Raw genomic sequence first — 12148 nt, forward strand, 5'->3', positions numbered from 1 at the left:
CTGCTGGGAGCCTACAGTGGACAGGTGCAAAGAAAGGTAAGAGAGGGAGAAGGAAAAAGGGCGTTACCTGAGGCTTAGACCTGCCCAGACACACATGAAAGGAAAATCAAAGCTTTGACAGTTTAACTCACTAATTTTAAAACACTAATAAAATGTACAAGCATTACTCTTTTCTTTTATCATTTAGATGGGGTATTTTCTTTACATAATCAAGGTTAGGTTAGGAACACCCCCTCCCCCTTCCCAGGTTCTCTTTAATGTTTATCTTTACTCAGGTAGCACAAGATACAACCAAGATTGCCTTATATCTATATGGAAATTTAAAGTTGTGTGCTAAGTTTGTGAACTTTTAATCAACTTTATTTTACATCTTTATTGGAGTATAATTGCTTTACAATGGTGTGTTAGTTTCTGCTTTATAACAAAGTGAATCAGTTATACATATACATATGTTCCCATATCTCTTCCCTCTTGCATCTCCCTCCCTCCCACCCTCCCTATCCCACCCCTCCAGGTGGTCACAAAGCACCGAGCTGATCTCCCAGTGCTATGTGGCTGCTTCCCACTAGCTATCTACCTTACGTTTGGTAGTGTATATATGTCCATGCCTAATCAACTTAATATAGTAATGTAATATAATTATGAATCTAGGGATTAAGAGTAAATCCAAGTAGGCTGAAAAGAGATGGGTTACATTCTTATATTTGCCACGAATAGAAAATGAATATCTGTAATAGTGTCATAAATGATGAGTGGGCTCTGGGGCCATTATCCAATCTAAGAGCACTTCCCTGTTCTTAGTTGCATTTTCTTTAAGACTAGATTTTGGGGGTTGTTCACATTTGAATTATAAAAACAACTAAATGGAGAACAGTGTTGATTCTCGATGTGTTTTTCAGACGCAAAAAGTCGCTAGTAAAATGTGGGACTGCCCGTGCATATTTGTGAAATCAAAAGCCATTGAGGTGAAGGAGCTGCATACACATCCATTTAAAACTTAAAACTTTGGTTTTGCACCACTAGTTAAATTTAAGATCTTTAAGTTAAAATTTTTCAGTGGCAGAAGAGTTGAGAATCATTTGGCAGATTTTTGTGCTTCCCCTGAGCAAAAAGTTTTAGGGAATCACTAAAGATTACTTTTTCAGTCCTGTTTCATGGTCTGTTTAGCAAAGGCCTAAACTTGGGAGTGCAGATGGATGGGACTGCTTTATTTTATTTGCTCTGAAGGGATTTTTGCTAATTAATTGGCAGGTGCTTTAAAGTAGGTAAAGTTACACCTTGTCATCACTACGGTCCTAAGTACTGACCCTTGTGCAACCAAGTTATAAAAGAGTCCTTAAAGCAAGTGATTTACTGTTGATAGATATGAAATAAAACAAAAACACTGGCTAAAAATAATAAACAGATAAATCACTTTAGAAATGTACTCAGCTAAGTCTGTTTTAAAGGTTGTACCAGGTAAGTGTCATATTATTTCACCTTTCAAATAACAGCAATCTGTCTTGTGGTAGGACCCCCAAATCCACCATAATCAAGATTTCAAAGCACATCTGTGTAAACATTATCACATCAGTGGAAAACATCAACCAATGAGCTTTTACTTTGAACCAAATCTTCTTAATTGCAGTGTTAAATCAAAGAAAGTTAAATCAAAGTTGTGTGAATCTCATAGCGGGAAAACTAAAGTAGCCAGTACATATACTGATCACTTTTAAAGAAGATAGTTAAAGGTTTAAAACTAAGATCAAGTACCTTTTAATGAGCTTTGTTTCAAGGTCTAACTTCTGTACAATATGTAATGCTGTTAATTATTCCGCAATGGTTATATAGCATCGTCACTTGCTCCTAGAGGCACTAGTTCAGTCTATAAAATATTTCCCCACATGAACAGTTTAAGTCCTGCTGTGTGATTCATATCTCTCAGTCTGTTTAAGTCTCTTGGGTCACATATATATGTATAGATATATATGTGTGTGTGTTTATACATATATATACAAAATAGTAAAATACAGAGAAATTTTACCCATAGTCACCAAAGCCCCAAAATTTTAATAATAAAACTACTATCTCTGTACAACTTTAACATTTTCAAGTCCATTGCCTTACTTGATCACCACAATAATGCTATGAAATAGGCACAATCCACTTTATAAAGAATAAAAAGATGTCCTGGATTCTAGTTCAATGTTTAGTCCAGTCTTACATCCCAGAGAAATTTTCTCAAACTCTCTAAATGCCTCTGTTTCCTCTTTTGTAAATTAAATACAATATAACTCCTGCCTAGTTCTCTATGCCAAGGGTTGCTATGAGACGTCAATGTAAAAATATCTAGGAAAGTGGTTTTAAAACTATAAAGTATTCTATACATGTAAAATGCTAGAAACCTTCAGTTGGTGGGAAGATTTTTGCTTTATAATTTAGCAAGTATAATTTGTTTGAAATACAAAATAAATCTTTTTTCCTCAAACCAAACCTTTACTATGTAAGTTTTGAATGGTGCTTAATGCCATTTTATAAAGGGCCAGAATAGAAACAAAAAGATAAGGATTTCTTTTGTTTGCACTAGTCACGTGACAGGAAAAGATAACACTAAAGATTTTTTTGCACATGCTGTGATGATATCATGGGAAGTTAAATAATTTTGAAGAGTGTTTTACAAGAGTGCATTATTCAGCTTTTAAGTATACATTGCAATCTAATCAACTTTACCTATACTTCCTAGAGACCACACTTGCCTTGCTGTTATACAAATATGTGGTACAATTTCTACTTCCACAAAACATAGTTACAATTTTCCAGGCTATATAATTCCTATATAGATTTTCAGCAAGCATAGTGTTATGAATCTTTGTTTTTGCACATGAAAAAGGAGTTTATGCCTTTGGTTACTTCTACATGTGTATAACTTGAGAAAAAGAAAAAAAGCTGATTTAAAAGTTATGACTTATACATTCAATAAAATAAAAGTACATTTGCCCAACATTATCTATTATTTGTAATTACAAATTATTGGCAGCAACATAAATTTCCACACATGGGAAACTGAATGAATAAATTATGTATACTCACACAATGGAGCATTACATACCTGGAAAAAAAGAATGAGTTAGATCTCTTTAAATTAGCATGGAGTATTTCCAGAAAATACTATTAGTTGAAAAGAGCAAAGTTTTAGCATGCTTTACCCATAGGATGCTATCTTTTCTGTAAGAAAGAAAGAAAATAAGAAACTTTTATATATGCTTTTTTTCCCCCAAAATAAACACGGGATGGATAAATCAGAAACGAATGAAATTGGTTATGCTGTTAATTGTCTACCTGAGTTGGATGTGAATGGAGTAGAAGAGATGGGAAATGACATGTCTTTGAGAACTTTTTATAGAGTTTGGACTTTTAGAGAAATGTTAATGTTCTAGATCTTTTTAAGTCAAATAAATAAGAATGGGGGAGGGGGGTTGGAATAAAACCAGGAACAAATGAACCTAACTAAATTCAAGTGAATAACATAACCACACAGAAGGGAATGATAATATTTTTTTAAAAAACTAAGTAACTTTCAAATACAGTTCTTTTACTGTATAATCAAGGTCTAAAGATAAAAATATACATAGATACTAAATTTAAGTTACAAAGATTATTTTTCTCAGTGTGTGGGGTTAGACTAGTGTATTATAAGTTTGATGAAGAGGCTATTTACATAGTCTCAAATATCCCCTCACAAATTGTTTCTTGATCACAAAAAGAAAATAATAACTTCATACTGGATTAATCTAGTAAATACTATCTTAACCACGTAATGAAAGTAAACAACAATAATGGGACAAACCAACACCATATACCTCTTGACGCTCTAGGAAGGATATGATGTCACTTATTTGATGTCACTGTCAAAAATGCATCCTGAATCTAGTCATGAAGAGACATCAGCTAAACCCCAAATAAGAGACAGTCTACAAAACAACTGGCCTATATGCCTCTAAAATTTCAAAATCGGGAAAGACAAAGAAAGGTTGAGGAACTGTTCCAGATTAAAGGAAACTAAAGAGACATGAAACCTAAATGTGATGATGATCCTGTTATGGAGCCTGAATCAGAAAAACAAACAAACAAACAGAGACTTTATTGAAACAATGGGGAAATTTTAATATGGATTGTGAATTAATTAATAGTATTGTATCTATGTTAACTTTCCTAATTTTGACAATTTTACTGTGAATATATAAAGAAAGGTATTAGGAAATACAAAATAAAACTTTATGGATGAAGAGACATGATGTCTGCAAAATTATTCTCAAATGGTTCAGGAAAAATGTATATATGACTATACACAGAAAAAGAAGGAATGGATGATAAAACAGGGCAGTGAAATGTTGACTGAAGAAACTGAGTATAGGGTATGTGGAGTTCTTTGTAGTATTCTTGTAAGTTTTCTGTAAGAATGAAATTACATCAGAATTTAAGTTTTTAGGGTAAACTTTGAAAGTTCACAACTTAAATATTAGAAGCACTTCATTTATAGGAGAGAATATCTAAATTCAATAGCTATTATGTAAAGTAGTCAAGGTAAATCAGAATTCCTGAATTTGAACTATTTGCATAGAAGGGCCTCAGTCTGCACAAAATCTCAAACCTTGACCAGAACAGGTTGGATATTTTCTGTGGAGAGTATTAAACACACGTGAAAAAAGGAATATTAATTGACCATGAAGTCACATAATTTGGGGGGGGGGCAAATTCAGGCAGAATGAAAATTTAACACAAATTGAACATCTTTGTTATTTTCTCCTTAGTTCCAGGAATGTCAACTACTGTAATCCAGCCCCACTTCTCACTTTACCCACAGAGACCAACAAGAGTAATAAAAAACATAGTTTAATTTTTGCCTGGTACTTTTTTTCTTTCCTATCCACCTCACTAGATACAGGCAAGATATTTCCACTCGATAGTTATGAGACCCTGGGAACATTACATTACCTCCCTGGAACTCAGTTTTTCCTCTATGAAATTGGGTTAAAGAATGTTGTATGTAACTTGCAGAACTATTGATATTATAGGAATTATATGGATAAATGCATATGAAAATCCGTTAGTTCTACAACATCTCAGTGATTATTTGAATGACAATAATCAGTATCTATTTTCCCTGTGTTTGGGGCAACTTAAAATTCCATGTTCTGCTCTAAGTTGCAAGAAAAGAAAGATGACTTATGGGATTTACACGTCATTGAATCTAATAGTGGCCTTATTTGGAGCACAGAAAAATGCTTCCTGCAATGAAAGTTTTAACTAACAGTACTTAGAGATGGGTCTGAAAGAAATATGCTTCTAAAACAAGTTCTTTTGGAAGTAGCCACAGCATCAGGCTGACTATACATCATTTATTTGTCTTTCATAAGGTGTTCTACCATCATCCGAATGTATCATAAAATTATAATGTGAAAGTACTTCATAGTTTTCATCACTTGGAAGAAATTTGCCAAGTTACCTCAACCAAACATCTTCATTTTACAAATGAGGAAGATGGCTCTCAGAGAAATGTCACCTAGTTGATAGAAAAATCATAATTTTAATTAAAATACTTCACATCCATTTCCAATGCTGTTCCCACCAAATAATGCTGCCAATACCCAAATAGTAATAAAAGCTGATTCTCTAGAGAAACTGAAGTATATACCTTTTAAAAAAACTGTGGTTCAAACTGATGTCATTGCTCATACACAATATTTTATTTGGTTACTCCCAGAATCAGCAACTGAATAGTGGATTTGGAAAAAGTTACGGTTGGTATTTTTTTCATTGCTTTATTGCCCCCTTACTATGAATGTATCCACAGATGCCACTAAACCTCTTTGTTTTTCATTTCTCCATTTTCAAAGTGAAGAAAGAGTATGTAAGTTAAACGTGCTTCGTCCTACTGAAACATAAGGCCACACAAACACTAAAAGCATATTTTATTACAATAACTAAAAATTAAATCATCAATATTAAAATAAATTGCATTTTTGGAGGGCATAGAATTGCCATCTGATTTTTTTTAATGACACTCTTCCAAATATAAAAAAAATCTATTTATAAAATTTAGGGAGTCAATAGATTTAAACACTTAATGAATTTGTTCATTGTCTATCCTTAGAATTAGTTAGAAATAAAACACACCATTACAAGAATGGTGATACAAGTGTTTAATCTTTCACAACATCAATAATATGGATGAATTATATTTCCTTTAAAAGTTAGACAATGAAAAAGTAATTTATTAAATTACCTTGAAATTTCGTGTCTTTTAAGCACCGTAATGTGATAAGAGTAACTAAAGCCTTCTTTACCCATTTTTCTCCCGTAATTAGAGGCCTGAGATAACTAGGCCTGTTGATGCGAACCGGAGCCCCAGGCAACACCTGCTCAGGAGGCCTTTCGCCAAGTGGTGCTGAAGGGAGAGGGATGCATCTTCACCCCCGGACCAGAGGGAAGACTGGTAAGGCACTGCTTACACTTTGGCACACAGTTTAGGAAGACATACCTATCTCTCCATAACAGTCACCCTGGAGTGAGAAAATAGTATACGGAGCAGACTAACGCATTTGTATGGCGAGGTGTGACTGGAACTGCTACCAGCTATGTGAGTGACATGTTGCGGTCGTCTGCAGCTTGCCCTGAAGGCAGGTTAGAGAGATAAGACAGACACCAGCTACATGATTGGATGTTAAGAACACAGTTCATAATAGTACAGTTATTGAAATACATCAAGTTTACAAATAGCCTGGCTTGAATGTTATCCTGAGGAGAAATACGATCATTAGTGCTGTCCTCATACTAGAACGTTATGCTCCATGCCGGCAGGGATCTTTGTCTGTTTTGTTCATGAGTGTATAACAAGTGCCTACAACAGTGCCTGGCATACTTTTTTTTTTTTTTTTTTTTTTTGCGGTATGCGGGCCTCTCACTGTTGCAGCCTCTCCCGTTGCGGAGCACAGGCTCCGGACGCGCAGGCTCAGCGGCCATGGGTCACGGGCCCAGCCCCTCCGCGGCATGTGGGATCTTCCCAGACCCGGGCACGAACCCGTGTCCCCTGCATCGGCAGGCGGACTCCCAACCACTGCGCCACCAGGGAAGCCCTGGCATACTTTTTATACTTGATAAATATCTGTTGGTTGATTGATAGACACTGTAAAACTTTTTCAGAAACCTGAAGTACTTGCTTTGATGTTTCAATTCATCTTTTCGTTTCCCCTAAGAATGGTTAGAAGTCATAGAATGTTTATTCAAATATGTAAAATTTAATTTGACCTGTTTTTTTGTTTTTGTTTTTGTTTTTGTTTTTTTGGCCTCGCTGTGCAGCATGCAGGATCTTATTTCCCCCACCAGGGATTGAACCCGTGCCCCCTGCAGTGGAAGCAGAGTCCTAACCATTGGACCGCCAAGGAATTCCCTAATTTGACTATTAGTAAACACATGCACACTAGTACAAATATCTTTCATCTTGAAAAATCACCCCTGGGCATAAAAGCCAACCTCTGAGAGAAAGGGCAGTCGGCCACAGGGGTACAGGGGCTGTGGGTCTCTCACGGGGTCAGCCACTAGGGGACAATGTAGGCGCATTTGCTGCCAGACCCTCGATAAGGCCAAAAGGGACCTTGATAGAGAGGAAGGAATTGTGCCAGATTTCACTTCTCCAACTTCTAGTCATGCTGTTGGTAAATTCCTCATGTGAGTCTCACCTCCGAAAATGAAAACAAAAACAGCACCATTATGAGGAGGTCCTTGGCAAAGAAAAAAAACCCAGGGAAAGTTGTGAAAATGTGAGTGATCTTGATAGGGAATAAAATGCATCTTAGTAGATGCTGTGGGGCTGTCAGGACACCACGGAAGTGCTGACGCTGAATATATTTGACTGAAGCTCTTCCTGCGAACAAGGCTATAAGCTTCTAGCTGGCAATGAAATTGTGCAATGAGTTCAAGGACAAGGAGCTGAGTCAAGCGGATGAAACAGCAAGGAACTGGATTCGGAGTAGACTGCTGTCACACAAAAACAATAGAAAGAACAGTTCTTCTTTGAGAATTGCATCGCCCATAAAACTGCAACTACCAGGGCTTCCCTGGTGGCGCAGTGGTTGAGAGTCCGCCTGCCGATGCAGGGGACACGGGTTCGTGCCCCGGTCCGCGAAGATCCCACATGCCGCGGAGTGGCTGGGCCCGTGAGCCATGGCCGCTGAGCCTGCGCGTCCGGAGCCTGTGCTCCGCAACGGGAGAGGCCACACAGTAAGAGGCCCGTGTACCGCAAAAACAAAACAAAACAAAACAAAACTGCATGTACCAGATTATACAACAAAAAAGACACAATTGCAACAGCAAATAACCTTTATGTAGATTTTTTAAAATAAGAGGTGAAAGGTTCAGACAGCAGTCTTTTATGATTGACTTCAGTAAACGCAGACCCACTATGAGTTCCTCAAAGTTATCAATATAATAAATTGTAAGTATCTCTAATGAGCTGTTACAATTGAAATGTATTTTTCAGGCCAATCATTTTAACCTAGTAGTTTCTTGACTTGGGTTTCTGAATTTTGAACAATTTAATTCATATCTTTAGTATCCCAAAGAATTTCTATTCATGTTAAATTTGCATGAATTCTAGGTAATTTTAGAAAAACAAATATTTGCCTTTCATTCAAAAAATACATAAGTTCTTACTATATAACAAGTACCGTCTGTGTTTGTTAAATGGCAAAACACATCTCCATCTTTCTGCCACTTACTGTCTAATTGGCTGATACAAACAAGTAGAGGAGAACGTGATAATGGTGGTGCTAAGATGGGGAAGTTCGAGGTATTTTGTCGAAAGCAGGTAGCAGGGTAGATTAAACCATCCTTGGAACAGGAGAAACATTTAGGAAAATTTGTATCTAAGCAGAGTCCTGTTAGGGAGGGGAAGCAGACAGAATTCAGACTAGGACATCCTCCTGGTAAGTTTCCTCCCCTAAAATACAGGTCTTGGATTAGATTATCTCCATGGCTCCATTCAACCTAACATTTTTATGATTCTCTATTCAAATATCAAGTCAAAATTTAATTGGAAAATAGAATTCAGTAACTTTGCTTTATAGACTGATTTTCACAAACCTATTTCTTCAAATTACTTAAATTCCTCATCCCTTAAAGCTGGAGATTTAAAGAAGGATGGTTCTAATTATGAGACTCAAATACTGATATTTTAGCAAAACAAATATGTAGATAAAGATATTTTATGTACATGAGGTTCCAACTTCTGAAGTTCTCAAACACAGCACAATATTTCTCTAGATGTATCTGCAAGCTCCCATTATTATGTAAATGCTACATAATTTATAATTTTTGACTCTAACATAATCCATTTATAGTATACATAAACTGTCTTTCAAAGTATCTTATTTTTTACTAATATCACATTTAAAATTCAACTAAATTTCAGTACAAAGCTGCAGAGTGGTATTACCACCTTTAAGACCTCTCTCTGGTTTCACATCTCTAACTGCCTGGTGGCCTCTTCCAGTTGGATGTTATAGCAGTCATACATAATTATCAGAGAAAGATTAGAAGGAAATTTAATTTTAATCTACAGAATGGAAATTTTAAAGAAAGGAACATTTATCCCATGTCCTGAAATCCATTTCTCATTTGTTTCCACTTTTAAGAGACTTAAGATGATGAATTACTCTGTTAGTTCAACTTTTAGCTCTTCCTCCTTTATTTGATTCATTATCAGTCTGAGAAAGCATGTAGTTTGGATAATGACCTTGAGTTTCATATATGGGTTTCGTCACTGTTTGATGTTCCTCTTTATTTAAAATTCATTTTAGGGATGAACTCTTCACAGGCACATAGGTGTTTAATAAGTAAGTCAATGTAATTATTATATTTAACCATAGACAAGAGTACAATGATTAATTTTGGATATCATAGAACACAAGCCTCCATTACATAGATTTTGATCAAAGCATATGCCCTGAAACAAATGCTACACACAATAAAATTCTAACCAAACATGGTTTCCTTGTATAAGACTGGAAGGATTGAAGGAACAGACCTCCTTATTCTTGAATAATTTGTTCAAGGAGCCCCCGGCACCTGCATGACGATGTTAGAGAAACTCGTTTAGTGGTATTCTATAAAGTCTTGTCATCAAGTGAAAGGTTCACTTTACTTCCCTTGATGTGGTGGTCTGAGGTTCACAGGTTCCTGAACATAAGATTTGACATGATCCTGAAAAAATGGCAAACATTTTCAAAGCACAAGAGTTTTGATATGCTTCAGTTGCCAAGAAATTTATGAACACCCCTATTTTCAGACTTTTTGCTTTTAGATCAGTCTCTAGTGTTTGAGGCAGACCGATTCATTCTAACATAAAAAGATATTGCATAGTAACCAAAACCACTTTATTATTACTTTGGCTTAAAATGAACATCTTCCTGTGAACAAAACCCCTGAATTTTAAATGTAATAAATTCAAGTATTGTTTAGATGTATTATATTGTTATGTTTTAAATTTGAAATAACATTTTAATCAAACCTAAAAATTAATATTAGCATAAAGCAAGACCTAATCACCTGGCAATATCAAATGAAGTTGGTCCCTATTGGGTGGCAGTTTTTAATGCAACACTTTTTAACTAGGTAGCTTCAGGCTCAGCTCTAGAATAGTCTCCACCTGGTCCTGGTTAGTCAGTTGCACCCATCTAGACCTGAGATGATTCCTTAACTCCAAGTCTTTGGAAAAACAAATATAATTAATTGGAAAGAATAAAAATAAAGGGAGAAGGGTGCGGGGGAAAGGATAGTTAGGGAGTTTGGGATTCACATGTACACACTGCTGTATTTAAAATGGATAATCAACAAGGACCAACTGTATAGCACAGGGAACTCTGCTCAACAATATATAACAACCTAAATGGGAAAATAATTTGAAAAAGAATAGATACATGTATATGTATAACTGAATCACTCTGCTGTACACCTGAAACTATCACAACATTTTTAATCAACTATACTCCAATATAAAATAGAAAGTTAGAAAAAAAGAATAAAAAATTCCATAGTAACATCTGCATGCAGGTTGATTGAAAATAATTAACGACCCCAAGAAGAGAGGGAAGGTTGTTAACCCTCTTCTTGACTAAAGGATGGGTAAATTCATTTTGCCATTTGTGGCTAAAGGCAGATCCTGATCTTTTTTGGCTTAGTTTTATGTCCTTCTTATTCTGTTTCCTTCTGGAATCAAACAGTGGTCTTCAAGAGCTCCCAAACTCTCTAAGGAATATGGTTATCTTTAAGTAGTCGTGTGGTGCAGCCTCCTTGCTCAAGCTCAGTAGAGCTGATTGTTAAATTTTCAGGCATTTAGTGAGCCAAGTTGTAAGAGACATTTTAAAAGTTAAGTTATATAAATTTACAGTTAGATAAATTATATTAAAATCAAAGGTAATAAGTACCAAAAACTCATCACTCCCCCAAGTTTTTTACTATTCCTGTCACCTCTTTTGTATGTGTATCATGCAAATTATATATAATGATGTGCTACTGTGAATCTTTTCACAACTCTGCAGTCAGTAATGTCATGTTGGTAGCTTGACATCAGCTGTGGTGGGAGTATATACACCATGGAAATCTGTAAATGCTACAAATCAGGACTTCCCTGTCTTCTACCCTAGAACCAGCTGTTAAACATTTACCAGCACACCGCCGGTGCCTGACCACCGAGCCTTCTAAGAGAAGCTATTCTTCGTATTTCCTAGAAACTGTTCCCATATGACTCCACCCCTTTCATCCCAGGCACAGCTGATTGGCCTTAGAGTAAGAAACGAACAAAGATAGAAAACATCTGTAGGCTAGACCAAGCCAATACTTTATCTTTAGGTTCTGACCTAAGACTCATAGAGACAGATGGGATTAGCAGCCAAGTCATGTTCACACCAGTATGTTAGAATAAATGTCCTTGAACTCTTACTATGTGGGTCTCTAGAGCTAACCTGGTTACCATACTTTCTTAGATCTCATAGTACCACTGTTCCCGGATTTGATATGGCTTTTATCCATAAAATAACTCTTTTATTTGAGCTAATGCAATTTCTATTCTACTCCTTGCAAATTAATGTGTTTTAAGAAAAACTGTTTTGGG

Source organism: Lagenorhynchus albirostris, chromosome 21 (assembly GCF_949774975.1).
Source record: "Lagenorhynchus albirostris chromosome 21, mLagAlb1.1, whole genome shotgun sequence".
NCBI lineage: Eukaryota > Metazoa > Chordata > Mammalia > Artiodactyla > Delphinidae > Lagenorhynchus > Lagenorhynchus albirostris.